The 21,152-nt window shown below is 35.6% G+C and overlaps 1 protein-coding gene across 7 annotated transcripts in view; it reads left to right on the forward strand.

Moving 5' to 3' along the window:
* Window positions 1-21,152, forward strand: part of LOC6036918 (mucin-17) — a 159,470-nt gene that overhangs the window by 31,763 nt on the left and 106,555 nt on the right. For 6 of the 7 annotated variants that reach the window (XR_005277043.1, XM_038251852.1, XM_038251847.1 and 3 more), the window contains one exon: window positions 4,938-5,933. The gene's annotated coding sequence lies outside the window, so the exon portion shown is untranslated. The remainder of the gene's footprint in view (window positions 1-4,937; window positions 5,934-21,152) is intronic. The other variant, XM_038251851.1, reaches the window with a different exon arrangement.

Raw genomic sequence — 21,152 nt, forward strand, 5'->3', positions numbered from 1 at the left:
TTTTAATGCAAAAAAATACTTTTACAAGCAAACATTTTTTTATGGATCAGCTATAATCCCGTTGGAACGAGCTGTCCAGTAAGACCTTTTCTTTCAAGGAGGACCGTGAAAATATATATTTTTAATTGATTTAGAAATCAATTTTAAACCTTTTGAAAACATATTTTTTTGCCTTTGATTTTTCAGGCCAATTTTGAAGGGGGGGAGCCAAAACTTTAAATAAAATTTGTACCAGCCTAATTGTAAACATTAAAAAATAAGTATAAACTGCTACCTCAAATCGATCAAAATATTTTCATAAGATGTGTCAACCATGAGAAATTGACCACCTCCCAGGTGAAGGTGCTAAAACAAATTACCATTCCGGAACGGATGAATCCAATCATAAATATCAACCTTCACCGTTTCTGCACACTGAATGCATCCATTTTATAAATCGCTGTTCATATTGAAATCGACTTATATGTTGACATCTTGCGCCATGATATTGTCCGCCTTTATTGCATTGCAGCAAAAGATGATGGAGACGAGCCGATGGTGCAACCTGATGTATTTCACATTTTACGAAGAAAATCGACTTACGGTAAAAGTTGTGCAGCAATAAATTTAAATTAAGCGCGCACCTCTTCCCGCCGATGGACCTTTCGAGACCAACCTGACACCATGGGAAGAAGCCCTGGTGCGGACATGGTCTTGCTCGCACTGTTCAACCCAATCGGTACCGGTTCCGAGCCTCGTTTTTGTTATTTTGTCTCAATTTTTTTTTTGCCTCCAACAAGAAGACACACGCGCTGAGGCCGAAGGGCGAATACCCCAGGTCCGAGTCGCGTAGAAGATCTGACTCTTTATGGGATTTTTTTGTTGTTGTTTTCATTTGCACGCTGGATTGGTGGCTTCGCCGGCTGCCGAGAGTCTGACCCGGACGGTTCAGGGTTTCCAGATTATGGTGATAATTGGCAGTTTGATTTCTGCTCGAGAGTATTTCTCCGCGTTGTGTAATATCAAGTCAACGGTTCGAATGACTGCATGATTTTGCGATGATGTCTGATGTGTTTTGATTTGCCGGGCAGTTATCGAATGTTGTTATTGGAAGTTACGCGGGGAGGTTCTCGTCACTTACCGCCGTCGCCGCCCGGATTACATGGGAATGACCCAACGGGGAGTGTACGTCATACTGGTAGAACAGTTGCCTTTACTGTTTTTTTTTTTTTGCATTCTAGAAACATTTTTTTTTTTTTTTGCTAGAAATATTTTGCTAAGGGAAGGAATAATGTTCAATACATCAATTTCTTTTATTTTAGTTTTTTTTACGTAATCGATGGACACTTTTGAAGAATGTAATCCGGTTTTCAGTTTGATTTTGTAATTTATTTAAAACTCTAAAATTTACTCTATGTAATCTAGCTCTCAATGCAGTTTAAAGTAGTACTAATCGATACTTAAAAAATATTTTTAGTAGAAATTTCCAAACTAAATTGAAATACAATGGGCAAAGTGTTCACTCAACGATTCACCCCCTTATTTTTTGAGGTTTTGAGGAATTTCAAAAGGCAAAGTCGGAGAATTTTTGAATGAATAGTAAAACTCACAAAACGTGGGATAGCAAAATTAAGGGGTTGCGCTTGTCAATATCTCAGCAACTAATGATAAAAAATTAAACATTCGTGAAATTTTCAGATCTTTTCAAAAACAATTTTAAAACAAATGAACATTTCAAAAGAGCCAACCATTCAATATTATGCCCATTTGAAATGTTAGTCTTGACTCAAAAAAATTTAAAATATTTTTTTGAAAGAGATCGGAAAATTTCACGCATGTTTTATTTTTAAATATTGAAAATCGGACCATTAGTTGCTTTAAAAAAAACTAACTTAATCCACCTATATGGTTGGTGGTTGGTCAACAATTGGCGATTCGATGGGATTGGACACAAATATCATCTAGTTTTGTCTCAAGATCCGCAATAAAAAAAGTACACAAATATCACTCAAGAGGTCAAAACTCGAAACAGGGTTGCCAGATTCTCAATATTTTAGACTCGTTAGAAAGGTCTTTCGATTACTTAACCAACGGTGGGTCGGGTGATGGATCCGGACATACATAGCAAAAAATAATGTAATTTTGTAAGATGTAATTTTAGAAGGTTCAATATTACCTCTTTAATGTTGTAATTTTACCTCATTTTAGACTGAAAAGTGGCATTACACTAGAAAAGTGATAAAATTACGCATTTTCAGAGGTAAAATTATTCATTCTTTCTGCAATAAAAGATGTACTACTTCCCAGAAGTAATATTAACATTTTTTTTTTACTGTGTAGTTTAAATACATTAACTCACGTCATTCCGGCTTCAAAAAAGTACATAAACATCACTAGTGGCCATAACATGAGACAGGGTTGCCAGATTCTAAATGTTAGAAAAGTCTTTCAATTACCTAACCAACGGTGGGTCGGATGATGGATCAGGACATGGTTTAAATACATTTAAGTAAGATCCGGATACAAAAAAATACATAAATATCACTTAAGTGGCCATAACTTGAGACAGGGTTGCCAGATTCTCAATGTTTTGTACTCGTTGGAAAGGTATTTTAATTACCTAACCAACGGAGGGTCGGATGATGGATCCGGACATAGTTTAAATACATTTAAGTAAGATCCGGTTTCAAAAAAGTACATAAACATCACTTAAGTGGCCATAACTCGAGACAGGGTTGCCAGATTCTCAATGTTTTGGATTCATTGGAAGGGTATTTTGATTACCTAACCAACGATGTACAACATAGTGATATTTGAGTCGATTTCCAATCTATCATCCGGATAAAAAATCTATCATCCGGATAAAAAAAAAAACACACAATTTTATACATAACTTTTGAACTACATATCGAAACTTTGGGACCTTAAACAAAATCGAATGCAACTGGTTCAACCAAAATCGGTCACATACACACACACATACACACACAGACATTTGTTCAGTTTTCGATTCTGAGTCGATAGGTATACACGAAGGTGTGTCTACGAGTTTTCTGAGAAAAGTTCATTTTTATAGCAGGATTATAGCCTTACCTCAGTTAGGAAGGCAAAAAAAATCCAGAAATGGTCACTATTTAAAAAATCGAAAAACTGCAATTATTTCACGAAAATCAAACTTTCGGTGGTATATCTTGAAACCGGGGCCCTTCATAAAAAAAATCTGTAAAGTACTTTTCGATTGAAGATTCAATTTTACATTAAAATAGGTCAAAAAACGTATTAGAAATTTCAGTTTTTCCAAAAATAACTATTTTTTTCAAAAAATCATTACCCGGTGGCAGAATTTTTGACCATACTTCTCTGGGGCTCAAAAGTTGTGGGTTTTTTCCCCCTAAAACATTTCAAAAAATTTAGTCTGTCTGTCTGTCTGTGGTCCAATCCAATACCCGCTAACCGGTAGCGAAATTATGGGAAAGTATAATTTGAATCAGACTTTGTCTTTGTATATGCCGAATGCTGATACAACTTATCTCAGCCCCGGGTATTAGGTGGTGATAGCCCTCGCGCTGCTTCCAACGACCCATTTCAGAATGGCAGAGATCCTAGCGGCCCAATTCCGAGGTCGTTGGGCATTGTCCGGCCCCGCCTTAAAATAGAAGCAAGCACCAGACGGATCCTTGATCTATCTTAAGACTCCCAATCCCTTCAGGCAAATCAGGGATCAGAGCGTATTTAATATGAGAAGAATAATACAACATGTTTTATAACCTTCAGATGGCCGACTGGTTAGAGTTCCAGACCATCAATCCAAAGGTGTGAGTTCGAATCCCACCTGATTCTGTTTCGTTTTTGTTCATATTCAAAGTTCCAATTCCTGATTCCAAATTTCAAAGGTACCGACCGGGATTTGATCCCTGAAACTTCTGCTTGTGAGGCAGAAGCCGTAACCATTAAGCCACGGAGCCGGTTCGAACATTTCAAAAAAATTAGTAAATCTAAAAATACAGATTTTGGGAAATTAAGTTTTTGTGAAAATAAGTTGATTAAAAAATCAACTAGATTTTTTTTGTATAGGTACCTATTTTTTCTGAACAGTCTTGATCAATACCTACAACTTTTCCGAAGACACCAAATTAATCAGAAAATTCCTTCAATAGTTACAGATTTTTGAATATTTAGGTACCATTTTTTGTATGAACAGCAGCCAAAATTGTATGGAGACTATTATGGGTGAACCAATTACACAAAATGCCTACTTTGGTCATAGGGAAGGAGCCCACAAAATTTGAACCAAATAAAAAAATACAAAAAATAAAAATGGTCGAAATCAGCCAATTTCGTAGAGAATTGCTCAACTTCAGAATTGTCGAGATGTGTTATGCTTTATCCATATATTTTTCAACTACAGAAAAATGAAACAAACATAACCTGTATACAATTTAATAGTGCTTGGAAAAGTCAATAATATCTACGACTTATCAGAAACATCAAAGGGAATTGACACCAAGATTGATTGTTGAATCATTCAGACATGCTAGAAATCCAAATGAGATGAGATACCTTTGCATACAATGTGTGTTATCAATTATGCATACCGCTTTGACCGGACAAACCAGAATCCATTAGTTTGATAACAGTTTCATTTAATTATTCATAAATGTCCAGTTCTACACAGGACGTGCGAAAGCCAATAATTCCTGACAACACTGCCCAAGAGTCTCGTGGCGATGGCGTGTCCTCCATCCTCCGTTCTCCAATCTTGTCCCCAGTGCACACTTCTCCTCACGCACTTCCATCCATCCGATGATTTATACCCATTTAATCGCATAACTGTTGCCTTTCCATGACGGGGTCCGACTTTGCCGTGCCGTGGCGATCGTGGCGATTGATTTTTATATGCACTGGTTTGAGACATCTTTATAGTAACGACAGCTTTGTTTTCTTTCTCTCCCTCGCAGAGTGGGCCTTGCCTATCTTGTTTCCAGGAAGTGTCGGATCCCTGCGACGAGCCCCACCTCGCGCCGCCGAGAACTGCTATATCATCCTTCGCATCATCTTCTCGAGCGCGATCTTCCGTGCCGCGGGCCCAGTAGCTCACCAACGGTTCTGAAGCTCGGTTGCTGCTGCCGCTAGTCGACGTCGGAGTTTAGCCGTCGAAGTAGCCGCTCTACGGAGCGAGTCCCGGAAGATCCGCAGAATCCGCGTTTGAACTTAATCGCGAAATCCATTTGGCCAGCTGGTGAAGATCGTGATCGTGTGTGTCGCGTTGTCGAAGTTCACTTTCGATTTCCGTTGCGGGCTGAATAGCTACACGCGGCACTTCGACAAGCCTGCTCGTGACGTGCTGTCGCCCAACCACGTGAAAGAGAAAGAAGTGTATCGTGAGAGCTGGTGGAGTCTGCAAGTCTCAGTCCCTCGGCATTTTTTTGTGTTTGTTTGTTGTTTATTTATTTCCCACAACACCGGGGAGATAACCAAAGTGAAAGAGAGAGTGGAATGAATTTAATGAGCAACCTGGCCGCCACCGTCATCATCAGGGAAGAAAGCAAAAGTGTTTAACCTTGAAATGATAGCTTCGTGACCGGGCAGAAACGTCAGCGGTGTGCAGAATCGGTAAGGGCAACCCCTTTGGTGGAAGAAAACCTCAAGAGCCGAAGGAAAAGTGAAACGCAAAAATCGCGACACGAAATCGAAGATCTGCGAAGAATTCAAGAAGACAACCAAGCCAAACAAAAGAATAGAAGAGTGAGTGGGGTACCTGAGTAGGATACTTCCTGGAAGATTTGATTAATTCAGTGTGATTAGTGTTTTTTGTTGTGCAAGTAGCAATTTCATGTTTTCTGTGCATTGTGTGTAAAATTTACATTTTCTTATTGGAACGCGCATCCTGAGGATCAAGTTCAGAACTCGCAGTCCCCTGCTGTGGTATTCTCATCGGGACAAAGGAAGTCACTGTAAGTATGAATGTCGTAAAATTTAAGTTTTACTTGATGAAATCATTCTTTGAAGCAATCTACTGTTTTATCCAGCATGATTTATTTAAAAAAATGTTTTTACTTTTAAAAAAATCATAAAAAAATCATACTGTTTGGCCCTATTAAATTGTAGGTCGTGATTTTAAAAATCGGATTTTTTTCAAAAAGTTTACAAATTGTTTCAAAAGATTCACTTTTTAACATTGAAAATCTGATCAATGGTTTCCAAGATATAATCGATTGAAAATTGAGCATCAATTGGGTAGAAATTATGAAAACTCAAAATGGCTATATTTCAGCATTTTTGTATGACCCAATCTCACCCCCCAGACCCAATGTCACCCCTGATGACGGTAGCTCAAAAATTATCTCATTAACGTGTTACGATAGATAGTTACGATAAAATAAATTTTAAACACAATATTTGTTTCATATAATCGGGATCAAAGTATGGCTTTTCCATACTTTGATCCCGATTATACTACTAGTTTTTTATTAACAAAATTTAAGGAAATCAAAACCATAAATTTCTGTTTTGCCTTCCCGGTGCTTCGGACGCCCATGAAATATTTCAGTGAAATGTTCCACATTTTGTAAACTTATAATTTTATTTTATTTAACTGTTTTGGCATTAACTACAGCGTTCAAACCAACTTTAAATGAAGGTTGATGTTAGAATTCATCACATAACACAGTTTTGACAATCATAATGCGAACTTATATCTAAATGATTGATAAAACAAGATGAGCTGACCGGGTTTCGAAGCGTTCAGGAATTAGAATCATGACGTTATTTTTATATGGCTCAAAAGTTGCTAAAACATATCAAAAATCTCGGGAATAAAAAAAACGGATTTTGGGAAATTGTAAAAAAAATATATTTATAAAATCGGCAAAACTAAATTTTCCGTGTACCTATTTTTTCTGACATTTTTCCTCAACAATAGCTTCATTTTTGCCGAAGATACCAAATTGATCAGAAACTTCATACAAAAGATAAAGACATTCGAATATTTACGTACCATTTTTGTATGGACAGCTGTCAAAATTGTATGGAAACTTGTATGGGTGAACCAATGACACAAAATAGCTTTTTTGGTCCCCACAAAGTTTTTAAAATAAAAAAAATAAAAAAAATAAATATGGTCGAAATCGGTCGATTTCCTAAAGAATTGCTCAAAAGATAAACCATTCCATATTGGTATGGACATAAAAATTGGCGTTTAGACATAATTTGTCACAACCTGGAGTGGCCGGTGCCCTAAGGAAAGTTCCAACGAGAGAAAATTTACCAAACGTCATCGTTTACGATACTGGTCATAAATTTGATATTTCGACAAAGCTACAAACTTTAAATCTCGGTTATTTTAAAATTTGGACTCAAAATAAAGCATGAAATTTTAAATAACCTTAATTTACAAAATTCTTTGTCATATTGATCATGTGTAACATAAAAACCTGCTCCTGCTGCCATGATCCTGCTATAAAAATGGACTCGTACACCCACCACGGGTCCCCCACAGACCGTTATTATGAAGAAAAAATTTCCACCCAAACCAATGATTGGACATGGTTTCTGGGACCATTCTGCACCTCTGGACCAAGTTTCAAAATATTTGCCGGCAGAAATTTCGGATACGGTCAGTTTTAGTATTTTTAGTTGCTATTAAGGGGAAATCGCATGTAAAATGCGTAGGAAAAGTTCAAAGTTTCAATGTTTTAACTCTTAAACGTTACTGGTCATGGTTTTAAATTTTACTTACATGTAGCAGAATGATATAAAACGATTTATGGAACTGACTTAGCCAGATTTAGTCTTAGTTAAGTGACTTAAGTACATTATTTACAAATTTACATCGAAATATTTTTTAAAAACTCCTACATTAGGCAATTTTAAGTCTAGGAAGACTAGATTGCATAAAAATAATTAAAATGGGGTGACTTTGAGCCAAGGGGTGACAATGTACAAAAGATTGTTTTGATAAGCATTAAGTTTATGTCAATATTTGTTTGCAGACTGCTTGATTTGGTCTATTTATGCTCCCAAACCCAAAAATAATTTGATGATATTGTTGCGCAGATCGCAAATTAATATGTTTTAACTTTGATTTTAAATCATCTATAAGTGACAAATTTAAAAACGATGCGCACATGTTGAATCGATACGTTTTGAATACAAAAAAAGAAAATACAATTATGTGACGTGGCAAGTTTGTAGCATTGCATTAATAATAATATTGTTTTTTTTTTGTTTTAAAACGTTTATAAACTTGAACCATACGAATGAAATGTAGTGAGTATTTCAGCTATCATTTAGCTCAAACATTTTTGTTGCCCTGTGTAATGACTATAATTAGCAAAAGTTTAATGGCACAACTTCCCACAGGATTAATATTTCAAACCAATTATGATTTTGCAAAATTGCAGTTAATCATCATAAAAACTGTAATTTATAATTGATTAATGTATTGTTCATACAGTTTGATCATCGTTGAAATTCATCAAAACATATTATTGATCAGCAAGTACTTTTACTGATAATATATTCAGTAAAACAAAACCTACTCCTGCCTCATGTGAAAACACAACCACTCATCCACTGTTTTAACAAGCCTGGCATATCTTAAGAAAATGTGAAAATAGTATAGTCTAATATGTATAGGTTATTGAACTTATAAATACTTACATATGAAGGACGATGTAAGTTTTCAATGTAGTTTGTGTCTTAAAACTCTTGTCAGGGTCCAATAATAAGGCTAAAATTCCTTTGTAGTTTTTTTTCGTTCTAATTCAACTTTCTATGGAATTTTCAAAATTATGGGAGAGGACAACAATATTTGCAACGAGTACCTAATCCTTACAATTCAAGCTTATCGAGCTTGTTGTTAAGCTATTTAATAGACACCACACCGTCTTTTCAGACTGAATTTACTAACTAACGGGACAAACACAGAACACCCAGAGGAGATGGGCGGGAATCGAACCCAGGCCCCTTAGCACTAGAGCGTCCAATTTCCCGTCCCGGGAAAAAATTTCCCGGGAATTCCCGGGATTTCCCGAAAAATAATATTTCCCGTTTCCCGGGAAATTTTTAAATTTCCCGGGAATTCCCGAAATTCAAGCGGAAGTATACATTTTCCTTACTTTTTGGTCCTAATTTTTTTTATTTGAAAAAATATTAATGAGAGAACCTAACTTAATTTTATTCATTTTAATCTACTGTGCATATTGAATTTATAAGAAAAACGGGGTATCAATGATAGGATTTCATTCTGTTTTTATATTTTTTTCCAACTGGTAAGGTTTGTCTCAAGATTATTATTTTGTAAAACATGTACTGGGGTTGGCCACACAAGGTCCATGCACTAACGTCATGATTCGAATTCCCGGATGCTTCGAAACCCGGACACCTCATTTTGTTTTATCAATTATTTGGATATAAGTTCGCATTATGAATGTCAAAACTGTGTGATTTGATGAATTCTAACATCAACTTTCATTTAAAGTTTGTTTGAACGCTGTAGTCAATGTCAAAACAGTTAAATAAAATAAAATTATATGATTACCTAAAATGCGAAACATTTCACGTGAAATATTTCATAGGCATCCGAAGCACCGGGAAGGCAAAGCAGAAATTTATGGTTTTGATTTCCTTAAATTCTAGCAATTTTTTATATAAAACATTGATTGTTATGATGTTAACAGCTTATTTGAAACCTAAAGAATGCCATTCACTAACATTTCAGTCCAAATTTGTGCGATTCATTAGCAAAAACGAGTGTCCGGAATTCGAAGCAAAAGTGTCCGGATTTCGAATCAGCTTTTATCAGTGTCCGGGATTCGAAGCACAACAAGTCATTTTAATTTTCAAATTTTGATGAAAAGTTGTTAGAAAAGACATATGTTGCATGCATTTTCTTTAAACTGTCTGTTAATACTACGTCCTGATGATATTTCTTCATTTCCAACTTATTACATGATTTTTTGTCAGCTATAACGAAAATGATATGCTACTAAGTGTCCGGATTTCGAATCATGACGTTATTGTTGTAAAAAAATATTTTTCAATAGTATTTGAAAACTAGTGGCGTTGAAAATTGTATTTAGCATATTGGGGTGACATTGTACAAAATATTCGTTGTTAAAATCAGATTTAATGTGTTCAAATTTTACACAATCACTAAGGTTGCTGATAAGTTTTTAAGAAGAAAAAGAAAATCAATGTGTAAATTTTACTTAACATAGTTTATAAGTTTTTTAACAATATACCTATAAATTTTTGGTGAAATTGATAAAAAGTAAAAATTTTGCCCAAAAATCCTTAAAATGAGTTTTGTTGATAAAATTACGGTCTAGAACAAGTTATTTGCCATGAAAAACATGATTTCTGCATGCTTTTATTTGTTTTTTTGTTTTATGAGTCAACGTTATTCTTAAACATATTCCTTTGAAATGGTAACAGAGACAAATTTAATAGCATTTTTATGGTTAAGAAGCGTGAATTTTACTCACTGATTCAATATCTATATATATAAAAAATTTCGACGGTTTTGTTCGAACGCGAATCAGTTCAATACGGAGCGTCGGAACGAGGTGCTCTTTGTTGCGTTGGGTTCGTATAAGCCCAAGGAAGGTTCTTACGCCAAAAAGTGGCAACTTTGGCCACTCTGGAACCGATTTCGGAAAATCTGCAGATTGTATAGAAAAAATTGCGTAAAATATAATTTTGATCATAGGAGGCTGAACAAGGAAAAAGCTAAAAACGTCAACAAACGAAAAAAGGAAAAGACGAAGTTTTTCGGGTAAGGCTTGTTTTATTTAAAAAAATAATACTTCTTAACAAAAAAAAAATCAATTGATATAATAAGAATTTTTTTTTTTTTTGCAAAGTTGTATGATTTTTATAAGCAGTCAAGCCATTAATTGACCCCTACACTCATTTTGAACATTAAAGTTGCAGTTCTATACAATTTTGTTGCAAAATATAAATCAGAAGCAGAATAAGATCAATTTTCGATATATTTCAAATTTCCCGGGAATTCCCGGGATTTCCCGGGAAATTCGTTAAAAATTTCCCGTTTCCCGGGAATTTTGTAACCCCGGGAAATTGGACGCTCTACTTAGCACACATGAGGAATCGGTAGCCGAATCCACCGCGCCACGGGGTCCTCAGTTAGTTATTAAAAAAACGTAAAATTTGGTACAATGTCACCCCTTGGCTCAAAGTCACCCCATTTTAATTATTTTTATGCAATCTACACAGTAAAAAAAATCATGGTAAAATTCCATCTAAAAAGGAGTACATCTTTTATGTCAGAAAAAAGCTTTAATTTTACCTCTAATAATGTGTAAATTTTCATCTGGCAGACGCTAAGAAAAAATATATGTAATCCCAAAAAAATATCAAACCGGCGATAATTATATCTAGCTTACTAAGTCCGCGCCCCAACCCGCACGGCCAACTCGCCGCTGTGAAAACTTGATGATCAAAGCCAATGTACCTCTATGTACCGTATATGCAGTAAATACAGTATACAATGTACGGAACACATAGAGCTACATTGGCTTTGATCGTCCAATTTTCACAGCGGCGAGATGGCTGTGCGTGTTGGGGCGCGGACTTAGTAAAGCTAGATAAAACTGTCGCCGGTTTGATATTTTTTCGGGATTACAGATATTTTTTCCTAGCGTCTGCCAGATGTAAATTTACACATTATTAGAGGTAAAATTAAAGCTTTTTTCTGACATAAAAGATGTACTCCTTTTTAGATGAAATTTTAACATGATTTTTTTTACTGTTTAGTCTTTCTAGACTTAAAATTGCCTAATGTAGGAGTTTTTAAAAAATATTTCGATGTAAACTTGTAAATAATGTACTTAAGTCACTTAACTAAGGCTTAATCCGGCTAAGTCAGTTCCGTAAATCGTTTTATATCATTCTGCTACATGTAAGTACAATTTAAAACCATGACCAGTAACGTTTAAGAGTAAAAACATTGAAACATTGAACTATTCCTACGCATTTTACATGCGATTTCCCCTTAATTTCAACTCAAAAAAAATCAAATTATTCGCTCTACAGCATTGCCTTGGCGTTCTCGATTGCGAGATTCCTACTCGAAACTAGGTGTTCGAAGGCTTGATTGTTGAGGCAATTGCAAACCTCTTTTTACACCTTAGCTTCCATCCACCCCGGGATTCGAACTGACGGCCTTTGGATTGTTAGTCCAACTGCCTACCAGCGACTCCACCGAGGCAGGACCCAGGGAGACGACTCCTACACCTGGACTGAGCTAACGACCTAACCTTTAGGTTAGTCCGGGGCCAACATTTACTTCCCTTCCGACGGAAGGCGTGATCAGTCTGGATGTATGTATGATCCTAATATTGTCGAAGGTAATCTAATGTCCTTTCAAACGAGTCCAAAATATTGAAGATCTGACAACCCTGTCTGATATATTAATGTGAAGCTCGATCTCACTTATCTGCATATCAACTTTTCCGGACTAACATATGACCCATCACCTTTCAAACTAGTCTAAAAGTTTGAAGATCTGGTAACTCTGTTTTAAGTTAAGACTACTTAAGTGATATTTTCGAAGCCAGATCTTTTTGAAATAGAGTGGTCCAGCAAGTGCACAATTTAATGAATGACAATTTACACAAATAATTTATTTGTTTTTTAATTCTGAGTCGAACGAAATGCATGAAGAAAGTAAGTTTACAGGATTATAGCATTATAGCATTATAGCATTATACATGGTGGTTACTCAATTCGGGAAGCTGTCCCTGTGGTTTAATATTGTAACAAATCCAATGTAAGAAAATATTAGGTATGCACTCAAGCTACGAACTCCTGAACCAAATGGCAACCCTGCTTATATTGTGGCTAGCAAAACTTCGTTCAAACATAAAATGTGTTTAATTTTCTTGATAAAGGAAACTAAAAAATATACTAGGTATATCAAATTCTTCCTCCAAGCCCTCTTTCACACACGAACCTACACAACAAGTACCATATTTGCCTATTTGTTCAACAACACCATTGTGTGTCACCGTACAACGGTGCAAACAAGGTCCTCCCTTTAGTTAGTGTCGTCCTCCTCACTTCTGCTGATAGTCCCATGCATGCGCCAATTACACATAATTGATTGAAAACACTTAACGCTGGATGGGCGTCCTGGTTGCCTGCACCGATGGCGATAAACCTGCCGTTCATGTTTCGTGGTTTCCCCTATCATCTATAGACGGACGACCTACAGTCCCTGCTCACCCACCAGCAGTGGAGATATGCGCCCTAGCCCTAGAAAGAAGATATGTCAATCAATCAAATTCCGAGGGGAGCAAATCTTACCCGTTGTAGGCGCTTTCCTAGATGGTAGACAAGCTTCGTAGATCCAGACCAGAAGGTTACATCGACTGGCCTACCTCTATACGATGTGGTCTCTGCGAAGAATGATATCTTCTTCCAGCCAGCTATCGTAGCTTGGTTGGTTGGCGCTGTTGTGATACATAATATATGTTGGTACATAATTCGTTCGTGGTTCTTCCGAGCGGAGAGATGGACGTGGACAAAGTGGTGCATGGCCATAAATCAATCACGTTTTGGCTGTAGGTTAACACTCGCTTTGAGGGGTGTTATAGCTGGAGGTTCTTTGGGCTGGGAAAGACTACACGGCAAGAAACAGCATGCGGAACTGTGCCCTGCGCCGCACAAATAGGAAGCAGTGCCGTTTGTTGATGCACTGACTGCTGTTTGGGTTCGTCGGAATCGACAGAATTGTTGCGGCTACGAGGTAGCAACTTGGTACAATTGTTTTGGTGAAACATTTGAAGGTTGTGGACAACAGAAACGCCGTGGTTTGCAAGTTTAACATTCAAATTTCACCTTCAGATGTGGGAATTTCTTGACGATCAACGAATCATAAGAGTCATAAGTCCTCGAGATCTCCCCCATTAAAGGGCTTCAAGTGATCGCGTTAGTCACTCTCCGTTTCATAATCACCTTTCCCTAAAAGCGGATCATCAACCGCACGCAAATATTTCTCGATCACACCGCTTCAGGAAGTGACTCATCACGGTTAAGGTGACCATCCTCGTGGTATAGAGAGAGGTGGAATGTTGAAACCTTGCCCACCAGAACCGTCCAACTAATCTGCGTAACGAGATTCGTTCGTTGTCTCAGCCAGTCGGCGTCGGCGCAACCGTTCGATCAAGTCAACCACCTCGACTGTGTCTCGAAAGGGAAATAATCATGATCATCTTCTTGATGATGGGCCATTGTCAGGCGTCTTTAGCTGTGGCGTTTACGATTTGGGATGACGACCAGCCTGCGTAACAAGTTTTTTCTCGACGGTCACAATTAGTCATAGTCGCGGTGGTGGTGACCGCTGCCGCAGCCTCAGCGAGGTCGTATAGTTTGGACCAAGATCTGAAAATAATCGCGAAATATCGTGTCACTGCTCTGTTTGCGGCTTTACGGATCATCATCATCTGGAAGCGATAAACCTTGGGGCTTGAGTTGAAATGGGACAGATGTGAGGAAGCACGCTGTGCGGCCAAAGTCATGCTAGAATCGTTTTGGCGAGGAGTTTGAAGACCATTCTGCTCGATTTTATTTAAGGTTGCGAGAATTTGCTTCACTGAAAAGAACGATCATTAAAGGAAAAATATCCAAGATCTGGCAACCCTATACAATGTTATCAGAACTTGATGTCATGAATTCAATAAACATATCTTCTGAAATTATGTTACTTTGCAGCTTTCAAAAGGTATTCGGCATTTCTTTGCGACGAGTCTTTAATACTGAACATCTGGCAACTCTGCCATTACATTAAACCAATTTTGAAATATCAATAACAAATCAAATCATTTTTTTCAAGTCTCAGTTTTGCTGTCGAACAGTGCACAAGCCTTTGTCGTGCTGCTCATCAATTTTGCTTTCTTTTGTTTACTGACAAAGTATTGTTCGAAAAAAATATTTTATCGTGTTAAATTTGGAATTAAATTAAGCTAATTAATAGTTTTTTTATGCCTACGGAGACACGAAGCAACTCAAAAAAACGAAGTGTAATTAGTCCAACCCAAGGACAGGAGCAGGAAGCTGCGGATCGACCTGCAAAAAAAACTTTGCACGGATCAGCTAACGTCATGGCAAATCCCTTGACGTTGACCGATCTCCACAAGCTGTTGAAAAATGAGATCACTTCGTCCAAAGAAGAAATCCAGACTGACATCAAGGGTGTCCAAAGGGATCTACGCGAACTGAAGCAGGATGTGGATGAGGTGAAGGCCTCTCAAGTCTTCATCAACAAGGAGTTCGAGACTTTCCGGGAAAACTTAACCTCACTTAGTGGTAAGGTTGAAGAGAACGTCGCTGGACTTGCTACACTACAACACGGACAACTCCATGTAACATCGCAGCTGGGTGAATTGAACAACGCTCTAAACGATGTAAAGCAGGAACAATTGGCCAACAATGTGTTGATTTCAAATGTTATCAAAACTGCCCCTGAGGATCTTTCTTCCGTGCTGATCAAAATATGTGAAACCCTAAATGTGCACCTTTTCGACCGTGATGTTGTCTCTATTACCCGTCTGATGTCGAAGAACACAAAACAAATTGAGCCTATTTTGGTTCAATTCTCTAACCGCGTAGTGAAGGAAAAAATAATTAGTGCAGCGAAAAATATCACCCTTTCCTGCCGCAATCTCGGTTTCGATATTGATCAACGTATTTACATTAACCATCACTTAACTCCCCATAACCAAGTTATTATGCAAGCAGCGAGAAATTTCAAGAACAAAAATGGATTTCGCTTCGCATGGTTTGCGAGAGGCAAAATATTTATCAAACGTGATGAAACTTCTGCAACAATACGAATATGTAAGGAAGAAGATCTATTGTCGATAAAGATAGCGTAATAAGCAGTGTGCAAACTTTTTTATTGTATTTGTAACATCTCAAAGAGGACCAAATGGAAAGTGAACTGATCTTAAATATATCATACAAACTAAATGCCACACACTTTGATGAGAACAATTTAAATGTATTACATCTCAACACACGCAGTTGTCGTGGAAAAATGAGTGAACTAACACAACTGATCGATAGTCTGCAAAATATACATGTAATCGTGTTTAGCAAAACCTGGCTATATCTGAATGAAATCTGCAATATTCTGAATTATAAAGTTTATCATTCCTGTCGCTCTGATAGGGGCGGTGGTGTATCTATTTTTGTGTTAAAAACCATTCACAGTCGCAATATATTTGAATTTGAAGATGGCGTTAATAACTTTTTGATAGTCGAACTACCAGATCTGAAGATTAATGTTTTTGGAGTGTATAATCCCGGAAGAAATGTCAATGATTTTATCGAAAAATTTGAAAACACTCTAAATAAATATAAAAATATGCTTGTTGTAGGTGATATGAATATAAACCTATTGGATAGAAATAATCAAGCAATAATAGATTATAATAGCTCAATAGTTTCACAAGGGTACGCTATAATAAATAAAATTGAAAGCAATTACGCGACACGAGTGTCAAATACCATTTCCACTATTATTGATCATATCGTAACTGATATTTTTGACAAAAATATACAAATTTCTATAAATGATACGGAAGAGCATTTATCTGATCATAGAACCATTATTGTGTCTATCAAAAACATTAACAAAATGCCAGTCAAGAAGTTCACTAAAACAATTGTGAATTATAATTTCTTAAATGGATCTTTCACAAACTCTCTACAACACATTTCAAGTTACGAAGAATTTGAAACAATTTGCTCTGAAAATATAAACAAGAACAAACGCTCATACGAAGTTATAGAGAACCCAAAATCAATACAACCATACATTGATAGAAACTTACTCAATGAAATCAAAAGGAAAAATAAACTGTTCCAACGTTTGAAAAGACATGGCGATAACATGGAATTAAGAAGATTATACAACCAATTAAGAAACAGAATACGCAATAAAACAAAAAATGCAAAGAAAAGTTATTACGATAACAAATTTCAAAACAATATAAGGGATCCAAAAAAGTATTGGGAATTAATAAACGAAATTGTATTCAATAAAAACAAATCGCATATCCCTCACAAAATCTCTTTAATTGAAAATAGTTTAAGTATCACCAACGATAAAGAAATTGCTGAAATTTTCAATGATTATTTTGTCAAAGTTGGATACACAGGAATTCAGATAAATACCGTGCTTGATCAAGGAACTTTCAATAATAATTTAGTATTCCAATTCACTGAAATCGATTGTGAAGCAACTGCAAATATTATAGAAAATCTAAACAAAAATGCAGCAGTTGGAAAAGATGGCATTTCTATGAAATTTCTAAGTAAAGCTAAACTCTTTGTAACACCAATACTTACAAAGCTAGTAAATCAAATGATTCAAAGAAGTGTGTTTCCTGATAATTTAAAATTAGCCAAAGTTATTCCTCTTTTTAAGTCAGATAACAGTCAAGAAAAAACTTGTTACCGTCCCATTTCAATTCTACCTGCTACGTCGAAATTGTTCGAATCAGTTCTTGATAAACAAATCAGAACTTACCTAATAAATAACAATATTATACATAAAAATCAATATGGGTTTTTACAGAAATCTGGTACAGTTACAGCTACTGCTGATTTAATGAATTGTATTTACAAAGCAAAAGATTTACTTGTTGTCTGCGTTTTTCTAGATCTCAGCAAAGCTTTTGACTGCATTTCTCATAGTATCTTGTTACATAAATTACGATATTACGGTTTCAATGATGAAGCTACGAACTTATTAAAATCATATTTAACCAATAGGTTTCAATATACGTATGCAAACAGCACTTATAGTAATGCTGCGTTAATAGAATATGGAGTTCCTCAGGGTTCGATTATAGGGCCTCTATTTTTTCTAGTTTATGTGAACGATTTATTTCAGTTAAACGTCAAAGGAAGAATGCAATTGTACGCAGACGATGTCTGTATTATTTATAGTGGAAAAACTTTGGAAAACATAGAAAATGATATGAAGCATGATCTGAAGTTGATTCTTGAGTGGCTTCATAAAAATAGTCTAAAGTTGAATGTAAAAAAATCATGTTATCTGAACATTGGATCAACCAATTCTCTAAATGTAGCAATATGCGGAACAAATTTATCAAAACAGGATATTGTAAACTACTTAGGATTAAGCATAGAATCAAACTTGTCATGGAAAACACACATACAAAACATAATCAAAAAAATAACACCTTATGTATTCACTATTAGAAGAGTGCGTTCGTGCATTAGCCTACATACTTGTTGGAACATTTATAATGCATTTATTTTACCTCAATTGTCGTATATGAGTGGCATATGGGGTGTCGCTGCAGACACGTACCTGAACCCGTTGACCGAGACAAAACCGAGTAATTAAATGTATCAAGCGACTTCCAGTTAGATTCCCTACTACAGACTTGTATTCCATGCAAGCCTTACCAGTCGAATTATTATCAAAATTCAATATGTTAGTCCACATTTACAAAATCAAAAATAATCTGATGAAAACAAACACGGTTCTATTAGGTGTTTCTACTATACACTCGCGTAACACAAGGCAAAACGAACTGTACTATGTTGATAGGGTCAGAACAACCCAAGGCCAGAAAAATTTGTTTTATCAGGGGGTAGTAATGTTTAACTCTCTACCAACAGGATTTAAGAATTTATCCCTTTCAGTGTTTAAAGTGCAGGTGAAGCAATATTTGTTAAGGGAACAGTAACTGAATGGTGTAGTTTAGTAAGATAGCAAAACTGTAAAATTGTGTCTCACTAGCAGCGTAGCTGAATACAGTTTGTAAAAATCTTTTAGCTACCGTAAACCGGGGTGACTTTGATAGGATTTCAATTTGTTTTTAGAATATATTCCAACAGGTAAGGTTTTTCTCAAGATTATTATTTTTAAAACATGTACTGGGGTAGACCACACCAAGTCCATGCACTATTTCGGAAAAAAAGTTTTTTCAATAATGTTTAGAAAAATAGTTACGTTAAAAATTCTTAGTTTTAATTCCGGGGTGACTTTGATAGTCATAGTTTTTCTTGTTAAAATCATTTTCAAGATTTTCAAACTTTATTTGTACGCTAAATGTACCATCACTAAAGTAGCTGATATAGTTTTTAAGAAAAAAATCAATGTTAATATTTTGTTAACTAAGTGTATAAGCTTTTTAGCAAAATACATAAAATTTTAGGTAAAATTGTTAAAAAGTCGGAATTTTGCCTGAAATTTGTTAAAACTAGTTTTGTTTATAAAATTATCGATTTATATTGCATTTTATACTGAATTCGAAGCACGAATCACAAGTTTTCACATTTTACATGAAATTTGTTTAACTGAAATTGGCTATAAATTTGGAGATTTTTTCTAATTGTGTTTCAAAAACACATATTATTTATTATTTACAAACTTATTTTACCTTCTGCTAGTGGAAAATTGTCCAAACAATCCGAAAATGCTTTCCGTTTTCCGATTAAAAATTCTGTTCATTGAGAAAATCATGACACTTTGAGAAGTTTAAAATAATGACTTTCATCATCATTTTCTTGACTATAGTTAAATAACTTTTAAACTTGTCAAAATTTTATGAAAAGTTCTTCTTGAGGTACTTAGAACACTTCTCTACCACGGTCAGTATGTTTCTAAACCATTCCTTACGTATTTTAATTGTACTCTTCATTTTGCGGAAAAATCTCAAACCTATCAAAGTCACCCCGGCTATCAAAGTCACCCCGTTTTACGGTACATAAATTCATAAATAAAGCAAAAAAAAAAAAAGTGTTAAAGTTTTAAGATTTTTTCAATTTTTTTTAATGGATATCGTTTTAAAGGTACCTATTCCAATCAGTCAAAATATTTGAAGATCTGGCAGCCCTGACATAAGATGTCACTTCATTAAAGCCCTGTTTTGTAGAAGTTTAAAAAATATTAGTGTAAGCTTTGTTATCTGTTTAGCATGTTTGATATGGATATTTTCAAGACATTCTAAAAATCTGATAGCACTGTCAGTAAGCAAATTTCTAAACATAAAGTAGAGAAAAACGCGCTTTAATGTTTGACCTTGAATAAACAAAAACCAAAGCACGCAATGTAAACAATAACAAACACGTTTTGTTCGGCTGACCATTCTGTGCATTGTCCCGAAGTTTGGTTGAAGTTGGTTGCTGGAGTCTCGAGTTATAATTATAAATGTTTACGGTAGTCTAACTTGTACGTGCGTCAAACGCGTTCTGACCTGAAATCCCTTTGGCCAGTTGTCGCACTTACATCATTTTTCAGGGAGTGACAAGATAGCACGACAAGATTGAAACTTCTTTCATATGAAAAGTGACAAAAATTTTCGGAGCTTTTTTGGTTTTCATTGAATATCTCAGGATTGAAATCGAATTTTGGGGATCTGTAAAGGTCAAAAGATGAGGCATTGTGAGCTGCACAAAATGGCGTTCTTAACTCAATTTGGCCCAAAATGCACGTACGACAAGTTAGCACGACGGCGACGAAGTCATATTTATATCAGGAAGGATTTTCTTTTTGAGGGAATGTACACTGAGATTTCTCAAATGTATTTCTTTTTAAAAAAAATGCCCTCTAATTATTTGGCCTTGACAGATTAATTATTAGATTAAATATGAGTTCGTTTAAAGCCAGATTTATTTTTTTCTAAAAGATCATTCAATTTTCAAAAAAGGTTTGAAGTTTCACAAGATTTAACTCGTATTACTACACGGAGAAAAAAGAGTTCCCAAAATCGTGAACAAGCGTTCATGAAATTAGGAACCACGAACGAAGTGTTCAAATCCCATGGTACGATTTTGAAAAACGTACCATGAAATTTGAACACTTTGTTCGTGGTTCCGAATTTCATAAACGCTTGTTCACGATTTTGGGAACTCTTTTTTCTCCGTGTAATGTTGAATTTTGTTGATAAATTTACATCTTACTAATAGCTAATAACTTTTTCGTTTTTTTTAATAGCAAAATAAGAACAAACAAATTATTATTGTCTAAGAAATCAAACCGTCCAAAAACATGACTATTTTCATCAAACTTTTGTTGAATTTCAAGAGTTTGTTTTGAGAAAACTAACATGAATATCGTTCTTTCATCGAGTAAAAGCTTTTGCAACTGAAGTGAAACACAAGTTTTC

Source organism: Culex quinquefasciatus, chromosome 2, assembly GCF_015732765.1.
Source record: "Culex quinquefasciatus strain JHB chromosome 2, VPISU_Cqui_1.0_pri_paternal, whole genome shotgun sequence".
Classification (NCBI taxonomy): Eukaryota; Metazoa; Arthropoda; class Insecta; order Diptera; family Culicidae; genus Culex; species Culex quinquefasciatus.